Here is a 23,479-nt window from a genome sequence, read left to right on the forward strand (position 1 = left end):
TGCAATACATAATAGTATATATATATGTTAAATTAAATAAATAGTGCAAAAAAAGTGATGAGGTAGTGTTCATGGGTTTAATGTCCATTCAGAAATCTGATGGTGGAGGGGAAGAAGCTGTTCCTGAATCGTTGGGTGTGTGCCTTTACATTCCTCTATCCCCTACCCGATGGTGGCAATGAAAAGACTGCGTGTCCGGGGTAGTGGGAGTCCTTAATGATGGATGGTGCCTTTTTGAGCTATCCCTGTGTGTATGTGTGATTGTGTATTTGTGAGAAAGACCCTCCCTGTTCTGCAGTAAACTTAAAGGGGATCTCTAATTTTGCGAGCTGGCTGGTGTCACGGAATTACCAGCCTCCCCAGATATTTACACCTCCAAATCTCACAAAGTAAATGACTTCAGTGTTCTTTTATTTAAAAAAAAACTTGGATTTAAAGCTGACGACAGACTGACAAGGCTAACTAAATCAGCTTTCACACAAATTAGAGATCGATTTCACATTCGTCAATTTGATAAAAGAAGTTGTGCGATACACTCTTATTTTGAATGGCAGATCTCATAAAACGGAGTCCCTTTTAATCACCTACATAAACTTGCTTTAAAAGGAGTTATTAGAGCTGGGGGGCTTGTAGAGGGAGACTGAACCCTAGGTGAAGGGCCATGAACTGCCAGCCAGGCCTCGCCTCTGAGAAGGTAAGTTGTATTTCCTTTTTTCCAAAGGAAAACAGATGAAATGTTAGAGGTCTTCAAGATTATGAAGGGTTATGATGAAGTAAACAACTGCTCGATTGTCTCCCCTGATTGGCAAGAGGTTAATGAGAGCGAGCACAGATGTGGCATGGTCCCAAAAATAATTAAAGGGAGGTTATTATGCAGACAGGTGGTGGGTGGGTCAGGACTGCAGGGGCTTGGGAAATCACAACTTGTAAATGTTTGCTGTGAGCAGTTGTGGAGCCAGTATCCATAAATTCTTCAAGGAAAGAATTAGGTGGTGCTTGAAAAGGAGACAGGCTAAAAGAGTGGTGAGAAGACGAGTGGATTTAAAGGGGGTAAATTCCTGCAGAAGTGCAGGGTCAATTCTAGGCAAAGCTGATCATCTGGTTTCTGTCATGTTGCATCCCACTCTTCCAGACACACTTGAGGGTTTTAATTTCCCAAGGTGCTTATGGAGAGAAACCCTCCCTGTAAACCTGCACCTTGTCTTAGCTTTGGAAGACAAGCTGCTCTTGCAAGAGCCAGGAATTTCACCCTTGCCAGGTTGCACTGAGGACATCATATCGTCACATCAGTACATTGCTCTCGGCCCCTGAACTTCATCCCACTGAAGTTTCCTTAAAATTCAAATAGAGTATAAGCAGTGTGCTGACTTGACTATTTAATGTGACTGACTGGAGATACATTTGAAGGCAATAGTGCTGTCCAAAAAGATTTGGAAGTAACTTTGTGTTTATCCATCATTGGTTGTTGGAGTCATAGAAATATAGAAAGTAATGCTGTTGCAAAATAAAGAAAATTACAGTGCCTTGTTGATAACTTATAGAACTGGGCTCTCATAGTGGAGACAGAAAGAAGCAATTTTTGAACACTGGTTACTATTTGGCTATTTAATGAACAGACACAAACTTTTATCCCTAAGTTACACATGCTCATTCCTTGTGTGCAAACTCTCGATACTGCATAATATGTTGGCAGAGTAAATTTATGTCTGCTCTGCCATTTGGAAATTTAGCTGCAGTCAGAATAAATTAGAGAGATTAATCTATTTGATTTGGTCTCATCCTATTGTAGATATTCCCTTTGTCCTAATAATTCTTCCTGCTTCCTTCCTTACAACTTAAAATTACCTTCTACGTTTTATTTTCCCAGTTCTATGACCTGAAGTGTTTCTCCTTCCACATAGCATAATGGTTAGCATAACAGTATTTCAGCAGGAAGCAGTAGGAAGGGATCTCAATTCCTGCTGCAGACTGTAAGGAGTTCATATTTTCTACCTGTGACTTCCTCTGTCTTCTCCAGCAGCTCCGGTTTTCTCCCACATTCCAAAGATATATGGTTGGGGTCGGTGAGTTGTGGTTATGCTATTTTGGCACTGGAAGCATGGCGGCACTTGCAGGCTGCCCTGGACAATCCTCACCGATTTGATTTGACGCAAGTAATGCATTTTACTGTATGATTTGATGTAGGTTCAAGGTTCAAAGTACAAAGTAAATTTTATTATCAAAATTCATATATGTCACCCTGAAAATCATTTTCTAGTGGGCACACTCAACAAATCTGTAAAATAGCAGCTACAACAGAAGAAAGACTGCCTAACTAAGAGGTTCAACCAGAGTACAGAGACAACAATCTGTGCCATGCAAACATAAATAAATAGCAATAAATATTGAAAACATGAAATGAAGAATTCTTGAAAGCAAGTCCATTGGTTATGGGAACATTCTAATTATTTTTGAGGTCCAAGGTCCTGATGGTTGAGGGATAATAACTGTCCCTGAATCTGGTGGTGTGAGTCCCGAGGCTCCTGTACATGTGACAATTAAAACTAATCTTTAGGTGCTTTTGTGTTGCTTAGTGTTTCCAGCATTTTCTTGTCTTTTTTCTAAACTTTAGGGACAGGGACATACACCCTCTTCCCTCTCCAGCAATAGCTTTCTTCTGCTGATATGCAAGTGGAGTTCTGTACTGAAAGAATGAGCTAGTAGGATTTCCCTTGAATGAAAGTTCCTTTAATGTGATGTTGCTGTATGTAAGTTTTTAATTGCGCCAGTGAATGCATGTACTTGTATATACGGCTATCAACTTGACTTTGATTGTGACAAGCACAGTCCAGATCTAAGAAAGGAAAAAATAAAATAAGATAAGACCTTTTTCCACTTCTCAACTGCTTATTACTTACCCCGGATCCTCTCTGCTATCTCTTTCTCCAATGGTCTACTCCTCTTTCCTATCAGATTTCTTCTTCTCCAGCCTTTGACTTTTCCCACTTATCTGGCTTCACCAATCACCTTCCAGTTAGCCTGTTCCCCCTCCACCCACATTTTTATTCTAGCATCTTCCCCCTTCCTTCTTAATCTTTAAGAAGGGTCTCAGCCCAAAAAGTCAACTATCCATTCATTTCCACAGATGCTTGACCTGCTGAGTTTCTCCAGCATTTTGTATGCGTTTTGATTTGGATTTCCAGCATCTGCATACTTTCTTGTGTTAATGATTGCTTGCACTTAAATATTATCTTTCATCTTACAAACGAGACTCCCCTCCAGCGACACCATGTATACTTCCATGCACCTCAGAGAAGCAGCTAACAAAACCAAGGACCCCTGCCATTCTGGTCATTCTCTCTTCTTCCACCTCCTGTCAGATCGAAGATGTAAGAGCATGAAAGCATGAGCCAGCAGGCTCAGAGAAGTTTCTATCATGCTTTCTCAGAACCTTGAAAGGACCTCTTATAATCGAATCTGAACCTTTGGTCATCCAAGCCACATCATCATGGCTCTGGCACTTTATCTGTTTACCTGCACTGCACTTCCTCGGAAGTTGCAACAATATATTCTCTATTCTGTTTATCTTTAAACTGCCTCGATGTACTTAATGACTTTAATAGATGACACATAAACAAAAGCTTTTCTCTCTCTCTTGGTATGTGTGTCATCAATAACAAAATAAACAAAAAGAAAAACAACCTCAGGACAACCTAAGGATGCTTCAGAACCAATTACGTACTTTCGGCGTACTTTCATCACTTTGATGTTGGAAATGTACAGGGCCAGTTGTACACAGCAAGACCCTGTAAACAGCGATATGAAAATAACAGATTCTGATCATAGTCATGTTAGTTGAAGGGTAAATATTGGCTCCAGGTTACCAGGGGAGCAAAAATCATCTCTTAAACACAATTACATTAAATTTGTATTATGTTTACACCTGGATGTATATGAGTTTAAAATATTACGCTTATCCAGATGAAGGTACAACACTGTACAAAAGTCTTAGTCATATCTACGGTGTGTAGCTAGGGTGCCTAAGACTTTTGTACAGTACTGTATTTGTCAATGTGGATTGGAAAGCCAGTTTGTAAATCTGGTGGAACAAAGGACATTGGAAATGACGAGGGTGGAGCATTGCAGGAGGGGTGTGGGCCAGGTGGCAGAGAAGGAATGCTAGGTGTTGGTGCCAACACATCCGGCCCTGAGACACCAGGCAATGCTCCTTGATTTCAGACAAGTGGATTGTTGATTATTATAGAATGTTTCTGGGTGTTTCCTGCTCCCTCCCCTCTCCCTGCTTCTTCCCATTCTCAGTCCACAATAGAGACCCATATCAGAATCAAGTTTATCAGCAATTACGTATATCATGAAGTTTGTTTTCTTTTAGTGGCAGCAGTACGGTGCAATACATAAAAGTGTTACTGTACTGCCAAAAGTCTTAGGCACCCGACCTATAGATACAGTATGGGCTAAAGACTTTTGCATAGTACTCTATCTCCAGCAGTGCAGCTCTCTCTCATCACTGCACTGGAGCTTTAGCCGGTCTCTCCATGTCTCTGGAGTGGAGACCAGTCTACTCACCAATGTGCATAAAGGCTATTCACTGGGTCAAGGATGTGGATGAATTAATACCATAAGACTGATGCACCATCAATAACTCTTGGAGACGTGAGGCGAGATATAGGCTTTTATTGGCTGGAAGAAAGAACAAGCAGCGAGTGACCACCACACTACATCTTGGAGACTGAGGCCGGGGCTGTGCCTCCAATCGTCTTTATATCGGGGTCCGTGGGGGGAGCCACGGACTGTGGGAGGTGACACAGGAGCAGTCAGCGGGGGGGGGGGGGGGGGTGTGTCCAGACAGGTATATGTAGTTCACCACAAAGACATAAGAGCAGAATTAGGCAATTTGGCCACTGACTCCGTTCTTCCATTCAATCATTGCTGATTTATTATCCTTTTCAACCCCATTCTCCTACATTATCTCCATCACCTTTGACACATTACTAATCAAGAACCTATCAAACCCTGCTTTAAGTATACCTAATGATGTTGCCTCCACAGCCACCTGTAGCAATGATTGCACATATTCACCACCCTCTCAGTAGAGAAATTCTGACTCATCTCTGTTCTAAAGGGATGTCCTTGTATTCTGAGGCTGTATATGTCTATGGGACTACGTGCTGTGAAGTCTAACTCATGCCAATTTATGCTGATGGATTGTGCAAACTGATATGAGCTACTGTATCTGTGCTTGTTGGATAAGCAGTGGAGTTGTCACAACTAGGCTTGAGTTCTCTAGCTCATCACCATCCTGCCAATGTTTACTGGTGCTAACTGGATTTTTCCAACAGGCTAAAGTAGATGTAATGAAATCCTCTTATCTAGAAATGCTTGGGAGCTATAAATGACTTGCCTGGATTCGAATTTGCATATTAAGCTGATGAGGCAATGTAACCCCATTTAAAGGCTGCACACACATATGTTCAAATGCGTTGTAACCAGTCAGTGACTATTAAATGTTTATCAGAGTCTCCAAACCATTAAACCAACGTTGATGACTGGACGATTCTAAAGCACGACTTCGGTTTGGAATATTTACCATAAAAAGGGATAATTACACTCACTTGCCCCAACTTTGAAATGTTCCCACAACCAATGAACTCACTTTAAGGACACTTTATCTTATGTTCTCGTTATTACTGCTATTTATTTACATTTGCATTTGCACAATTTGTTGTCTTCTGCACTCTGGTTGATCTTTCTTTGAATCTGTAAAGGTTACTCTTCTATCGATTTGCTGAATATGTCCGCAGGAAAATGAATCTCAAGGTTGTATATGGTGACATATGTGTACCTTGATAATAATATTTACTTTGAACTTTGAACTTGGAATATCAGGCTGTGATCCCCGAGAGAGGTAATGCTGCACTTTAAGGCATAAATAACCAGCTTTGAGTTCTTTATTTTGCTAGTACTTTTCTCCCTCCACTCCAGGGTGGCCAACCCTTCAAGATGCTGCTGGAGTCTCCAGGAATTAAAGATTAATCAGTCAGCAACCCCAGAGAAAAATCATAGGGGCATTAGAAAGACTTCTCGTTTTCTTTGAACATTCTTGTTAATGAATTATAAACAAATTATGGATGGTGAAAGCAAGTCTGCTTCACTGGGAGTTAAGAACTACCCAATCAAATGGCAGAGAGAACCTGCTTTTTTTATTGGATGAAGTGTCAGATGCCCGATGGTGGAGGGGTGTGGGGCAGATGTAATTGAAAGGTCATGTAACTAAATGATCAACTTTATTCACTATATACATTTACATGAATCAGGAAATGGCTGTGGTATGTTGGCTTGACATGCAACAAAAAGCAACAACAATAAGAATAAAGAATTATATAAAAAAGAAATTTAAAGTACAGAAATGCGATAAAATGTGCACAAGTACACAAACACCAGCACGTATTTGCAATGCAAACAACATTATAAAAAGTCTTTGCAGTGCAGTGCAGTAATTGAAGTAATGCATAAGAGGAGGTGGTGGTGGGTAACTAGAATGGCTGATCAGATTAATTGCCTGGGGGCTAAGGAACTTTTCAGATGACATAAACAGATGGTAGAAAACCAAAGCAACTCACACAAAATGCTAATCAGGCAGCATTTTGTGGGAATAAATAAATAGTCAATGTTTCGGTCCGAGACCCCTCTTCAGGACTGACGTGAAGATGAAGTGAAGTTTTTATTTTAATAACTCTATGGCATCTTCCTGAAGGGAGGTTTTGGTAAAGGCAGTTTACTGGGAGGGTAGTGCCCGTGATGTATTTCCTGCCCGCTTCTTTGGGCTGGACACATACAAGACCTGTAGTGATAGCAGACTGCAGCCAATAACCTTTTCAGCTGACGTCACAGTTGGCTGTAGTTTTTGTATATTGGGTGAGGGTGCTGCACCAAACCAGACAATCATGGCTGATGTGTACCGAATAGCTCTTGTACCAAAAGCTACAGGAATTCATTGTGAAATAGATACACAGCTTCAGTACTTTCACACAGCGCATTATGGTGGCACAACCTGGAAATGGTTTCGAGTCCATGATCAAGAATTGAAAGATGATGATAACTTGTGATATGATCACAAAGGACAAACAGAATGGAGCATTATTCCCCAAAATTTTCTCTCCTGGAGAACAAATCAAGCCTCTGCTCATTTTTGGTTTTAAGACCATAAGACATTGGAAGAGAATTAGGCCATTCAGCCCATTAAGTCTGCTCTGCCATTCAATCATGGATGGTTTATTATTCCCCTCATCTGCCCTTTCCTCATAACCTTTGACACTCTTACTAATCAATATCCTGTCAATCTCCACTCCCAGTGTCATGGACTCCACAGCCATCTGTTGCAATGAATTTCACAGTCACTCGAGAAATTCCTGCACACTTCTGTTCTAAAGAGATGTCATTCTATTCTAAGGCTGTGTCCTTTGATTCTGGATTCCCTCACTATAGGAAACATCTTCTCCACATCCACTCTTTCTGGGCCTTTCAATATTTGATAGGTTTCAATGAGATCCCCTCTTATTCTTCTAAGCTCCAGCAAGTACATGCCCAGAGGCCCAAAACTGTCCTTATGTGCTAACACTTTCATTCCTGATATAATTCTTGTGACTTCCTCTGGCCCCTCACTTCTCCAATGCCAGCATAATTGGGTGACAGGCCCAATGCAGCTCTATAGTCAAAGGTGTCACAATACAGTACTGTGCAGGTACTACAGTGTTTTTACAGTAGCAGATATATGGTATATAAGATATATGAGCCACAATGTTTTACAGTATCAGCGACTGAGGCTTAATTCCCACTGCTGTCTGTAAGGAGTTTGTACATTCTCCCTGTGACTCTGTGGGTTTCCTCCCACAGTCCAAAGATATACTGGTTGGTTGGTTATTTGGTCATTGTAAATTACCCTGTGATTAAGCAAGGGTTATATTGGGGTAACTGGGTGGCGAGGCTCAAAGGGCCGGAAGGGGCCGATTCCACAATGTTTCTCAATTAATAAATCAAATAAATAAAATTGAGACCTCATATCTGTCTTCACCTGGATGTGAATGATGCTGTGGCACAATTAGGAGGCTGAGAGCACTGGCCTAAATTTATCATTAGATCTGCTGAGTAATTTGTCTTTATCATGTTGAAGTTAGTGGGAGCTTGCATTATAAAGATTAGCTAGCAGATTTTGAAGTTTAAAATAACTCAAAAGTTGCTGCAAAGGCTAGTGAAAATGAAAAACATCCTATAAAATGTTATTACTTTTTCTTGTCTTCAAACATTGTCTTGTTTCTCGAATTATATTTTGAACACATCTATATGTGTAAAGTCAGGGAGAAGCAGGAAGGTACTCAGATGCTCCTAAGAGAAAAGGGAATTGGAGACTTCGCCCAAACTGAGAGTCTCTCCGACATCGTTTATCCCTAAGCAACTTTTAGCTGATGCCTCAAAAAAGCAACATCCATCACTAAGGACTTCCAATAACCAGGATATGCTCTCTTCTCATTGTTACCAATAAGGAGGAGGAACTGGAGCAAGAAGACACACACTCAACATTTTAGGAACAGCTTCTACCCCTCCACCTTCAGATTTCTGAGTGGACAATGAAATAACTGTTCACTACCTTACTATTTTTGCTTTCTTATTTCACTACTTATTTAAGATATATATATATGTGTGTGTGTGTGTGTGTGTGTGTGTGTGTATGTAATTCTCATTATACTTTTTAGTATTTTTAATGTATTTTTCTGTAATGCCGCCCAAAACAGCAAATTGTGTGATAAGTGTTAGTGACATTAAATCTGATTCTGATCCTAGTTCCTTTCCCCAACAACCTCAACGTCTTTCAATCAGGCTGAATTATTCTACTTTGAGGAACACACACTTCTGGAATCCAGATGTTCTGGTATTTCCTTGTGTATAGGACCCTGACTGCAGTTTGCCACAAGCAATGAAAACCATTATTGGCTTTGGCAGAAGTGTTGAAAACTCACCAGTTAGGAATTTTGCTGCTGAAGCATTAATAACAAAATGATTATAGGTCATCTGTTGTAGTTGGCTTTTCTCAGTTCCTTAACTGCTATAATTAGATGATTAAGTGATGCTATAAGATAAGATAAGAAAGGAACACCATTATTTATATGGGCACCTTTCTCAACCTTCGGATATCTGAATGCACCCAGAGTGGATGCAGGATATTTGGAACATATTCACTGTTGTAATGTTATAGATTCATAGAGAGATACAGCAACAAAAAGGTTTCTTAATGTTGTTATAGCTGGGGGTGATAGTGGGGATTACCTCTCACTGCCTATTAAATGCTCCCAACCACGGCGCCTCAAAAAGCCTCTGATAACCAAGTCCAGCTCCTGGCCTTCATGCTGTGCCTTAGCTGCTAAGCCTGCTGGAACCATTTCTACTAACAGGAAAGGGGCAATGGCAGGTTACCGTCACCTTAAAACCTGTTGCTCTGGGCAAATGATGCTGATTAGCCGTGGTTTGCAGCTTACCTAGGAGAAGGAAGACTCTGAGTTCAAACCTCCACCACCTTGTGGCTATACCCACTCATGGAGTAAAACCCGAGGGACAAATCTGGAGCTGAAGTCCCGAAGGAAATCCTACGTTAAGTTCAATGGCGTCTGACAACTCCTGCAATGCTGCTGGTGCCAAATTGTATCAATCTCTGCCATTCCTTTGGGTTCACCAGATATGTGAAGAGGGGAAGCTTGCTACATGGGCAACAGCTTGTCCTCCATATCGAACCACCCAGGCTTGCGTATCTAGACAGTTAGTTCTGAGCTAGTTCTGTTTGTCTGCATTTGCCTCACATCTCTTCCTATCCGTGTACCTGTCCAAATGGTCTTTAAAGCCGCTCTTCGTACCTGTCTCAGCTACCTCAATTGGCAGTTAATTCCACATACACATCACATCACCTCTGCATGAAGAAACTGCCACTCTGGTGCCTATAAATCCCTACCCTCTCACTTCACACCTGTCGCGTCTGGTTTTTGATTTCCTGGGAAAAAAGACCAGGACCATTTGTAAAGTTGGAACGAAGTGGACAATTTGTGCATAGAACATACTAACGACCAAACCACCAATTAAATTGCATTGATTTCAGTATTTCAGGCACAAGTCAAATTCTGAGTTGGCAGAAGATGCCTCTGTCCCTGCAATATGTCAAATCCATCTCACCAGTCTCCCAAAGCTTCCACATACAATCAGTGGCTACTTTATTAATCACCAGTCTTTATAAAGAGAGAATTGAGTGTATGCTTGAGATCTTCTGCTCCGTCCACTTCAGGGTTCAACATGTGCATTCGGGGATGGTCTTCTGCATACCACTTAGTTCACGTTTCTTCCCCTTTCTGATGTTTGGTTTGAGCAACAACTGAACCTTTTTGGCCACGTCTGAATGCTTTTATGCATTGAGTTGCTGCCACATGATTGTCTGATTAGATATTTGTATCATTGTGCAGGTGCACAGGTATACCTCACGGAGGGGTCACGGAGTGTATGTACAGCTTGTCAGGCAATTGTAACCTGAGTGCTCATGGGGCAGAGTTGGGGAAGAAGCGACAGGGAAGTTGATGAGAAAAGGGCAATGGATATTGTCTATGTTGACTTTAGTAAGGCCTTTCACAAGGTCCTGCATGGTAGGCTGGTTTAGAAGGTTTAAAAACATTGGGTCCAGATTGGGCAGACCAATTGTATAAAAAGTTGACTTGATGGTAGGAGCCCATAAGATATAGAAGCTGAATTAGGCTATTTGGCCCATCAACTCTAATCCGCTATTCAACCATGGCTGATTATCTTTAAAACTCTGCTCTCCTGTGTGATGGGAGTCCTTGATGGGGATGGTTTGGACCCAATTGCTGGAATCTCCGGAACAAGGATCGACACACAATATCAAACTGAATCAAAAATTGAGCACAAAACAAACACTAAACAGTACTAAGCAAATACGAGGAAATCTGCAGATGCTGGAAATTCAAGCAACACACACAAAATGCTGGTGGAACGCAGCAGGCCAGGCAGCATCTATAGGGAGAAGCACTGTCGATGTTTCGGGCCGAGACCCTTCGTCAGGATGAACTGAAAGGAAAGATAGTAAGATATTAAAAGATAGTAAGATAGATCTCTTACTATCTTTCCTTTCAGTTCGTCCTGACGAAGGGTCTCGGCCCAAAACGTCGAGTGCTTCTCCCTATCGATGCTGCCTGGCCTGCTGCGTTCCACCAGCATTTTGTGTGTGTTACTAAACATTACTAGTCGGCTTCTCTTCGGTATTCACTAAGGAGAAGGATATTGAATTGTGTAAGGTGTGGGAAACAAGTAAGGAAGTTATGGAACCTATGACAATTAAAGAGGTGGAAGTACTGGTTCTTTTAAGAAATTTAAAAGTGGATATATCTCCGGGTCCTGACAGGATATTCCCCAGGACCTTGAGGGAAGTTTGTGTAGAGATAGCAGGAGCTCTGACGGAGATCTTTAAGATGTCATTAGAAATGGGGATTGTGCCGGAGGATTGGCGTATTGCTCATGTGGTTCCATTGTTTAAAAAGGGTTCTAGAAGGAAGCCTAGCAATTATAGACCTGTCAGTTTGACATCAGTGGTGGGTAAATTAATGGAAAGTATTCTTAGAGATAGTATTAATAATTATCTGGATAGACAGGATCTGATTAGGAGTAGCCAGCATGGACTTGTGCGTGGAAAGTCATGTTTGACAAACCTTATTGAATTTTTTGAAGAAGTTACGAGGAATGTTGACGAGGGTAAGGCAGTGGATGTAGTCTATATGGACTTCAGCAAAGCCTTTGACAAAGTTCCACATGGAAGGTTAGTTAAGAAGGTTCAGTCGATAGGTATTAATGCTGGAGTGATAAAATGGATTCAACAGTGGCTAGATGGGAGATGCCAGAGAGTAGTGGTGGATAATTGTTTATCGGGATGGAGGCCGGTGACTAGCGGAGTGCCTCAGGGATCTGTTTTGGGTCCAATGTTGTTTGTAATATACATAAATGATCTGGATGATGGGGTGGTAAATTGGATTAGTAAGTATGCCGATGATACTAAGGTAGGAGGTGTTGTGGATAATGAGGTGGGTTTTCAAAGCTTGCAGGAGATTTATGCCAGTTAGAAGAATGGGCTGAACGCTGGCAGATGGAGTTTAATGCTGAGAAGTGTGAGGTTCTACATTTTGGCAGGAATAATCCAAATAGAACATACAGAGTAAATGGTAGGGCATTGAGGAATGCAGAGGAACAGTGAGATCTGGGAATAACAGTGCATAGTTCCCTGAAGGTGGAGTCTCATGTAGATAGGGTGGTGAAGAAGGCTTTTGGAACGCTGGCCTTTATAAATCAAAGCATTGAGTACAGAGGTTGGGATGTAATGTTAAAAATGTACAAGGCATTGGTAAGGCCAAATTTAGAATATTGTGTGCAGTTCTGGTCACTGAATTATAGGAAAGATATCAATAAATTAGAGAGAGTGCAGAGACGATTTACTAGGATGTTACCTGGGTTTCAGCACTTAAGTTACAGAGAAAGGTTGAACAAGTTAGGTCTCTATTCATTGGAGCGTAGAAGGTTGAGGGGGGATTTGATCGAGGTATTTAAAATTTTGAGAGGGATAGATAGAGTTGACGTGAATAGGCTGTTTCCATTAAGAGTAGGGGAGATTCAAACGAGAGGACATGATTTGAGAGTTAGGGGGCAGAAGTTTAAGGGAAACACGAGGGGGTATTTCTTTACTCAGAGAGTGATAGCTGTGTGGAATGAGCTTCCTGTAGAAGTAGTAGAGGCCAGTTCAGTTGTGTCATTTAAGGTAAAATTGGATAGGTATATGGACAGGAAAGGAGTGGAGGGTTATGGGCTGAGTGCGGGCCAATGGGACTAGGTGAGAGTAAGCACTCGACACGGACTAGGAGGGCCGAGATGGCCTGTTTCCGTGCTGTGATTGTTATATGGTTATATGGTTATGACTGAGCACCAAACCTCAGGACAGGTGCCCAAAACATGATTGCCAAATAGTGGGATTGTTCTGAACCCTTAAAGGGGCTACACCTGCTATTCATACCCTGGAGAATTAGAGTGTCTAAATCCTGGAAGGTGAAGCGGTTGGGAGCATCTCGAAACACTCCTGCCTTTTCAGTGTAATCCTGCATCTTGGTTTGTAGAGGCAAATACATTGGATGCTTTTAAGAGACGTTTGGATAGGGTATAAGGAAAATGGAGGGATATGGACATTGTGTAGGTAGGAGGGACTTGTTAGTGGGGGATTTTTGATTTACCTTTTAGCTGGTTTGGTACAACATTGGGGGCCGAACAGCCTGCTCTTGTGTTGTACAGTTCTATGTCCTATATTCTATGCTAAAAAGCTGAGTTTATCAAAAAGCCTCTTGAGCTTGGCCATCATAACGGTGCCCAAGATTAGGGTCAATCGATGCTTGGGTATTGTCTGGGTAACATGGACCAGCTTAGGGAGAGACAGAAGTCAGTGAGTGTACCATGCCTGCTAGACTTTAAAAATTTGCCCTGAACAGAATTAACAGTTTGTGCAACTGAGATATTTAATAGAGTAGCTGTTTTCATCTGAATAAGCACATAAAATACATACAAATGAGACATTGTAAACCTATCACAGTACTTTGTACAAACTTTCTTACAGAAGGTGTTGGAATTGAATTCTGAACTCTAACTAACACCCTGAGTTGTAATAGCATTGTGCTAACTGTTAACTCAATGACCTAGAGAGCTATGTTGGCTGGAGTCAGGGCTTTATACTTTGACTCTTGGAAGGGTCACCCATGCCAAACAGGTCAAAGGGTAGAGGCCAGACTAAGAGTGCTTCACCAGTCCTCCAGATTCTGTTGGGGGGGGGGGGGGGTGGTGTCGGGGAAGATCAGATCAAGGCTAACAACCCTGATTTATATAACAAAACTATTATGGAAACAACAATGAAGAAACTTCATTGCTGTCCTAAACACCAAAAGGCATACTGTAATGGCAGTAAGTAAGTGGTTTAGAGTCCTTGCATTTGTATGGTTAATAACTGCTCTGAACCAATTGAAATAACAATTCATTTTCCTTTGGATATAGTCGCTGTTTTCATAGTGCTAAAGATGATGCTGCACCATATCTATATTTGTGTGTCTATATGTATTGGATTTTCAATTAACTAGTAGATGGATGTACTGTCTCGGGCAGGAGGATGCAGATTCCAATTGGGATTTAATGTAGCTGGATCAATAGTCAGACCATTTAAAACAACTGTGGATAACGACAGCATTCCCTTGAAAGCAAGCTCAACCCTAATTATCATCATGGGTAAGCTGAAAGGCTTTTCACTATTATACAGGGTCTGTACTACTTGAATCCATTGCCTTCACTTTGCAATGAGACCAGCTAAATGACAGATTCTACCCTACTGTTATCAGATCTCTTGCATGAGAAAAATGAACTCAGTTATGGTGCCATCCGTAAGAAATTTTGTACGCTCTTTCTGTGTATGTGTAGGCTTCCTCGGGGTGCTCTGGTTTCCTCCCAGATGTACTGATTAGTAGGTTAATTGGTCGTTGTAAATTGTCCTGGGATTTGGCTTTGGGTTAAACCAGTGGGCTGCTGGGCGGTGCGGCTCGTTGGGCCGGAAGGACGTGTTCCGCGCTGTATCTCTGAACAGAACATAGAACTGTAGGAGCTGGCCCTTCGGCCCACAATGTTGAGCTGAACCAAGTAAAAAAATCAGAAAACCCCCACAAACGAAAAAGAAACTCTCGTACACAGGTTTCCTGTCATCGCTGAACAACTACTACAAACTGGCATCACAAATTAATTGAGATAGGAACTGCTGAGAAAAATGGTTGGACTGAGTTTTTGTACCCTAAAGCTTTTAGCACTGACACCCATCTCCCAAGTCTTTCACAATAATAAATGCAAAATTGACCAAGGTCTAGTTTGAAATGTTGTTAGTGCATTTGATATACAGAATCAGGATCTGTGCAGCTCTTGGTTGCACAGATTCAACTGAAAGCAGCTGGTCACCATTCACACCCACACTCACACATACTGACACACTGTTACTCCATTGACACCCCCACACAACCCACCAACCCATTCTTCCTGCAGTCCACAACAAGCTGCATATCGAGGGAATGAGAATCTTGGCTGGTCACACAAAACTGTCCTGATCATTACAAGGGTTCCTTCTGGGCATTCAGCAGCTGCCTGCATTTGTGGGGAGCCAGAGGCTCCAGCATATTCCAATCTTTGTGATGCCTTTTTCCTCAGTATTATCAAAGAGAATGAGAGAATATCTCTGTAAATGCATTTCCTAAAATCATGGTGCCATACAGCATGGAAACAGGCCCTTTGGCCCAACTGGTCCATGCCGGCCAACTTGGTCATCCAAGCTGGTCCCATTAGCCAGTGTTTGGCCTATAACATAGAACAATACAACACAGTACAGGCCATTCTGCCCACAATGTTGTGTCAACCCTTAAACCCTGCCTCCCATTTAACCCTCCACCTTAAATTCCTCCATATATCTGTCTAGTAGTCTCTTAAATTTCACTATCTGCCTCCACCACTGACTCAAAACCTTTTCAACTTTTCCAAACCATATACCTGTCCAACTGTTTTCTGAAAGTTGCTTAAGTACCTACCTCACCCATTTCCTCTAGCAGTTCATTCCACGCACATAACATTCTCTGCTTAAAAAATCTGTTGCCCTCAAGTTCTTATTAAGTTTTTACTTTCACTTAAACCTATGTCCCCTAATGTCTCTGGGAAAAATCTATTTGCATTCACCCTTCTATCTTCCTCATGATTTTCTCCACCTCTTTAAGGTCATTCCTCAGTCTGCTATGCTCCAAGGAATAAGGTTCTTCTCTATCGAACCTTTCCTTTTTACTCAGTCCTGGTGTCCTGGCAGGTTCTTTGGAAGTCTTTTCTGTACTTTTTCTAGTCTAATGACCAAAATGATCACAGTACTTCCAAGTGTGTCCTCACCAGGGCCCTTGTCTTCAGTGGTCTTTCTGAGGCGGTATCCAACTGGAAAATGAGGCAAGGATCTACTCCAACTGATTTGTGAAGATTGTGTGCTGGGGACGTTGAAGGTTAATGTGTCACCTCCATGGAGGGAGAAGTCCAAGAACAGAAGAGCAGCAAATGACCTCCTAAAGCATTTGGCAGAGTTCAGTGATGGCGGTCACACAATATCAAAACCTGTCACTAATTGCTCATAGGAGAGCTCCAGGTTGGGTGTGGTATCTGGGAAGACTTCATAGGAGTGGCTCTTCACTGCTGAGCACTGCTTTGTCTCTTGCCTGAGGATGCTGACCCACCCAGCGAGGTCAGTCAATGCCATCCCCATGCCTCTGCTCAAGGAACCCTGCCAACGACACCATATGCCTGAATCATCCACTGACTGCCTCAGCAACTGAAGGCTGCACCCATCCCCTGAGGCATGCTCTGTGGGCTGTGCAGGCTTGGGAAATGTTGGATCAGCATCTGAAACTGCTCAGCCAGCTTTCCTGACGCTAGCAGGGTGGTCCTCTTCAAGAAAATGAAACAGCCAAGTGGCTCATTCTGTTGAGACGGCTCCATGATGGCTGCTGGCTGTAGCTTTCTACTTTAATTCATGTTGGTAAGGGGGCGGGAGATGGATATTACACAACGATGAAGAGAAAAGATTAGCTTTATTTGTCTCATATACAAGGAAACACACAGTGAAATGTGTAATTGTGTCAATGACCAGCATGTCAGAGGATGCACTGGGGGGGGCAGCCTGCTGGTGTAGCTATGCCTCCGGTGCCCACAGCTTACTAGCCATAGGTCTTTGGAATGTGGGATGAAACCGGAGCACCCGGAAGAAACTAACGAGGTCATGGGAAGAACATACAAATTTCTTGCAGTCAGAGGAGGGTTATTGAACCTGGCCGCTGGTGCTGTAAGGTGTTACGCTAACTGCTATGCTAACATTCTACCCCCTACGGTACTCTGCTGCCCCTAAAGTAACACAAATGCACAAAAATCGTAATTTCTGCTGTAGAGTGCCCAAGATCACATGGTGAATGGAAGTGTGCAGCACCAATTGATGCATTTATTAAGCTAAATATGTTGAAAATCTACAGCAGGGCAGTGAACACTTGAAAGAGGAAAGAAGGATAGAAACATTAAAGCTAGGAGAGGAGTAGGCCACTCGGCCTTTGGGCCTATACTACCATTCAACATGACCATCCACTTCAGTATACTGTTCCTGTCATCTCCCATACCACTAGATACCATCAGCATTAAGAATTATACTCATCTCCTCTTTGAATAGATCCGATGACTTGGTCTCTATTGCTTTATATTATGGAGCATTCCACAGATTTTTCACCATCTGGATATAGAAATTTCTCTCCTGACTTTGGATTTCCCAGTATCCTGATATTATGACCTCTATTTCTGGACTCTGCAGCCTTTAAGAACATCTTCCCTCCATCTAATCTGTCTAGTCCTATGAGAATGTTATAGTTTTCTATGAGATCCCTTCTGATTCTTCTATATTCCAGTATAGGCTCAGCTGACCCAATCTCTCCTCACATGTAAATTCCATGTGAGGAATAGACTAGTGACCCTTTACTGCTGTTCATACATGGTAAGCACATCCTTCCTTAGTCAAAAAGAACAAAGCTCTACACAGAACTCCAGATGGGGCCTCACCAAAGCTCTGTAGGGTTGCAACAAGTTATCTATGTTTTTTGTGCTTGAATCATCTTGCAATGAAGACCAACATACCCTTTGTCTTCCTAACTGCCTGCTGCATCTTTCAGTGACTGTTGTACAGGGTCACAAGTCCTCATTGTACCTTTTCTTTTCTTAATTTATAATACTACAGTTATTAATCTGACTTTCCATTTTTTATGCATTTTTGGGGTGTAGGCATTACCAGCCAGTATTCACTGCCCATCCCTAGTTGCCCTTGAGAAGGTGACCTGCCTTCTTGAACTGCTGCAGGCCCTGAGGTGTAGGTACACCCACAGTGCTGTTTCGAGAAATAATGTGGGCAACCTATCTTTTATCAATGTTAAACTGCACATGCCATATACTTGTCAACTCATCTAACTGGTCTTAATCAACTTGGAACCACTTTACGCCCACATCACTTTTGACATTCCTTCCATTTTTGTGTCATTCAGCCTCTTTGGTGGTGTGTCATTCAGCTCCTTTATCTAAATCATTGCTCCATATTGTGAAATGTTGAGGTCCAAATATTGATCCTTGCAACATGATCTATGATCCAAGAAAAGCCCATTTATCCCTACACTCTGCTCCCCTACTGCAAGTAACTCTCAGTTTTGTCAGTACGGTATATTATTTCCAATTCCATTTGCTTTAATTTTGCACACTAAACTGTTGTGTTTGATTTTATCCAAAGCCATCACTGAGTCCAGAAAAACACATGCCCCCTGTCTGCCTGATCTATTCTTCTACCTACATCATCCATAAATCTTCTGAACCAAATCAATAATTCGTAAATACCATAAGACCATGAGAAATAGGAGTAAAATTAGGGCTCTTGGCCCATTGAAGCTACTCTGCCATTCCATCAAGGCTGATTTATTATCTCTCTCAACCCCATTCTCCTTGTAGCCCTAACTAAACAAGAACCTATCAACCTTCACTTTAAATATACATAATGACTTGGCCTTCACAGACAGCTGTGGCAATAAATTCCACATATTCACTACCCTATGGCTAAAGGAATTCCTCCTCATCTCTGTTCTAAATAAGTAGCTTTCTATTCTGCGGCTATGCCCTTTGGTCCTGGGCTCTCCCACTATCCTTTTCAAATCCACTCTGTCTAGGCCTTTCAAAATTTGATAGGTTTCAGTGAGATTCACCTCCCCCCCACACACCATTCTTCTAAACTCCTGTGAGTACAGGCTCAGATCTATCAAATGATCTTTATACATTAACCTTTTATTCCTGGAAATAATCTTGCAAACCTCCTCTGGGCCCTTTCCAATGCTAGCACACCTTTTCTTAGATAATAGACCCAAGAGCATGCTTTCCCTTTCCTAAACCCATGTTGACTTTCTTCAATTCCAGTGATGATTTCCTTAATGTGTCTGGTATAATAGCTTCTATCATTTTCCCTATCATTCATGTTTGGCTCAATGGTCTGGTAATTCCTAGATATCTTGTTTCCTCCTTCATCACATGGGTTACAATTTGCCAGTCACCAATTTGGAGGAACTGCATCTGAGCCTATAACACTTTGGAAGATGACCACCAATGCATTCACTATTTCCAGGGCTTTTGAGACTCTGGGATATCGTTAATCAGATGCTAAGGATTTGTCAGCCTTTTGTCTCATTAATTTCTTTAAACTGTATACTGATTTCTTTCAGTTCTGCCCTCTCTCTTGACCCTTGCACAATATTAATGTTTCAGATGGCTTCGTCAATCTTAAAATTAGGAATGAAGATTAAAAGATTAAAAGATCCAAAGTACATTTATTATCAAAGTATGTATGAGGTATACAATCCTGAGATTCATCTTCCCCACAGACAGCCACAAAAGAAGGAACACCATAGAACCTGTTCAAAGAAATATGAAACGCCCAATGGGCAAAAAAAAGAGAACAGATTGTGCAAAAAGAGCACAAAACACACAGAGTATAAAACATCAAACCACAGAGTCCTTGAAACAGTCTAGGAAAGATCAGTTTAGCTCAGTTCAGTTCAATTTAGCGCCGTATGGAGAACAAATTTAATATTGTGCCTTGTGGTTCAAACAACAATTTGCTTAATGTTGTTTTGTCTCTTATTTTATGAGGAGTGACACAGATTGGCTGGTTGAGAGATGCTGCAAAAGCAACCTTGAACTCAACATAAACAAAACCAAGGAACTGATTGTAGACTCAGGAAGAGGAAAGTGGGTGAATACACACCAGTCCTTACTGAGGGGTCAGTGCTGGAAAGGCTGAGCAGCATCAAGTTCCTCAGTGTCTATATCTCTGAGCATCTCTCCTGGCTCAAAATTTCATGAAGAAGGCATGCCAGCAGCTCTACTTCATTAAGAGTTTGAGAAGATTTGGGAAATTTTATGTCTTGCACTGTACTGCTCCCACAAAACAACTTATTCTATGACATGTCTCAGTGATGATGAACCTGATTCTCATTCCACCTCCATTGTTGTTAAATAAAAGAAGAGAGGACATAAAGAGTCCTCACAGCCTAAATGCATGTGCAATATCTTTCCAATCAGTTCTGGCTCTATGCGTTAGCTTGAAATGTGATTAAGCCATTCATACCTGCTCAGCAGAGGACAAACATACAGGGGAACAGGGGAATAAGGAGAGAGGAATGGGACTGATTGCTCCACTGGAATCTGGCGTAGGCCCAATGTAGCCTACTCATTCTCTCCTTATAAAACAGCCATGTCACTGTTAACATGGTGAATCTTCACTGTATGCTCTCTATAGCACTTTATGCTTTCTGGGGATATGAAAAGTTCAAAGTTCAAAGTAAATTTATTATCAAAGTGCATGCATGCCGCCTGACATTCATTTTCTTGTGGGCATGCTCAATAAATCTAATAACCATAACACAATCAATGGAAGTCCGCCCAACTGGGGCTATCAACCAGAGTGCAGAAGACAACAAACTGTGCAAGTACAAAAGAAGAAATAATAATAATAATAAATAAATAAGCAATAAATATTGAAAACATGAGATGAACAGTCCTTGAAAGTGAGTCCATTGATCAAGCTGTGCATAATATTCAGGTCTCAATAAGGTCCCATACAACTGTAATAACTCTTTCTTACTCTGTCTTGAACTTATCTCATAATAAAGGCATCACAGTGGTGTAGTGGTTAGCGCGAGGCCATTACAGCTCGGGGAGACGGAGCTTGGAGTTCAGCTCTGGTGTCCTCTGTAAGATGTTTGCATGTTCTTTGCGTGAGCGTCTGGGTTTCTTCTGGGTGCTCTGGTTTCTTCCCACATTCCAAAGACATACTGGTTAGTAGGTTAATTGATCATTGTAACTTGCCCTGTGATTAGGCTGGGGTTAAATTGTCCGATGATTAGCCTGTGATTGGGCGGTGCGGCTTGCTGGGCTGGAAGAACCTGTTCAACACTGTATCTCTAAATAAAAATAACTTACACCATTCTCATTGACACCTGACCATTTGTACAGGCAAATGAGGCCATTAGCTCCAGGCATCTGACAAGCGTCTTTGATTTGTGGCAGGGATACTTGACAAGAATTTTTTGGTCATATGATAACTGATTGCATAACATGCAGCACATACAAGGCCCACAAAAAATTTCCAGCTCTTTGACTTATCTGAATATGCTGCCACTTCTGGAGATTTGTATTCAGTTCTATTCAACTCAATACACTGTAGGAAGTGTGTGGAGATTTTGGAGAGGGGCAAGATGCAAAGGCTGAGGGGTGACCTGATAGAAGCTACTAAAATTATGAGATGCATATATGGAGACACAGCTGACATTTTTTTTTCCAGAATTGCAGTGGCACAGTAGAGTTAGCACAATGCTTCACAGTACCAGCAATCTGGGTTCAATTCCTGGCACTGCCTGTAAGGAGTTTGTACATTCTCCCTGTGATGGCTTCCTCTGAGTGCTCTGGGTTCCTCCCACAGTCCAAAGGCGTACTGGTTGGTAGGCTAATTGGTCATTGTAAATTGTCCTGTGACTAGGCTAGGATTAAATCGGGTTTGCTAGATGGTGTAGGCCAAACGCCAGAAAAGTGTACTCCATGCTGTATCTCAATAAATAAGTAAAAGAAATTAATAAATCAAAATGTCTATACAAGAGGGCATGCACTCTCCAGGTGCACTGGACTTGTCCAAACAGGTACCAGTTGGTAGTTATAAATTGTCCTGTGATTAGGCTAGGATTAAATCTGGGATTGCTGGGCAGTGCAGCTTGAAGGTCTGGAAGAGCCTATTCCACGCTGTATCTCAATAGTAAAAAAATACATCAAAATGTCTAATGCTAGAGGGCATGCATTTGATGTGAGGGGGAGAGTTCAAAGATGTGTGGGGCAAGTATTTTTATAAGAAGATTGGGGAGTGCTGGAATGTCTGCCATGGGTGGTGATGGGAGGTAGATAAGACAGAGGCATTTAAGAGACCTATGAATATGCAGAGAATGGAAGGGTATGAATCACATGGCGGCTAAGGAATTAGTGCAATTATTAGCTTAATTGCTTTGGCACAACATCATGTGTTTTATGTTCTAAATCGCCACACTTCCAAGAATTTTTGCATAGCCCAGTAAGTATTTCCTTTAAAGTATGCACATTCAATTCTCTGTTTAAAGTTCTTCTACCTTCCTTTCATGCAGTGCATTCTGAATTAAAATGATTAATTCTCCATCCCTTCCCTTTGGAACTTTTCTTCTGTCGTCGTTTTCTCTGGCCTTTTCATTTATTCCTGGGATTGATGCTGGATTCCTGGTTTCCTCCGAAGCAGCAGCTTTTAGGTGGTATTCTGGCACGGTGGCAGATGCTGAAGCCTCGCAGCCCTTGGGACCAAGGACCGGCCCTGATCTTGAGCACCGTTGTGATGGCCACCCAAACTCAGGAAGCTTTTTGCTCTACTCAGCTTTATAGCCCAGCAAAAAAAAAACTGTCCAAAGTTCAAGATGTTTATTGTTAATTCTTAGCCAGTATTCCTTAACCACCCTCTTGAGAAACAATATTGTCCAAGCTCAGGAAGCCTGTTGTTGACAGCTGAGGCTGCAACCTTGTCAGAAGAAACATCATGTCTGTAAACCTAAGGCCTCTGCCATCTGACCCGATTTTTACGTAGCATACAGATGAGGTCATCACTAGATGACTGGCAAAAGACGCTCGACTGTACTATTCCTAGACAGCGCCTGGCCTACTGAGTTCTTCCAGCATTTTGTGTGTGTTGCTCAGATTTCCAGCATCTGTAGATTTTCTCTTGTTTGTGGAAAAAAAAATCAAAGTTCAAAGTATGAAGTAAAGTTACAATTAAGTATGTACATGTCAGCTGAGATTCATTTTCTTGCAGGCATTCACAGAAGATCAAAGGCATACGACAGAATTTAATGAAGACCTACATGCAAACACACTGACAAATACCAAGACGCAAAAGAGAAACTGTGGAGATACAAAAACCTACAAACAAATAAGTAAACAGATGAATAGATAAGTACAAATATGAGAAATTCTGCAGATGCTGGAGGTCTGGAGCGACAGGCACGAGATGCTGGAGGAACTCAGCAGGTCAGGCAGCATCTATGAAAATGAATAAAATAGTTGATGTTTTGGGCCAAGTCGCTTCTTCAGGACTTGAAAGGAAGGGGGAAGATACCAGAATAAAAAGGTGGGGGGGGGGGAAGGAAGAAGGGGAGATAGAAGGTAAAAGGTGAAGCCAGGTGGCTGGAGAGGAAGGAATCTGATAAGAGAGAAG

The sequence above is a fragment of the Hypanus sabinus genome, chromosome 2, assembly GCF_030144855.1.
Source record: "Hypanus sabinus isolate sHypSab1 chromosome 2, sHypSab1.hap1, whole genome shotgun sequence".
Lineage (NCBI taxonomy): Eukaryota > Metazoa > Chordata > Chondrichthyes > Myliobatiformes > Dasyatidae > Hypanus > Hypanus sabinus.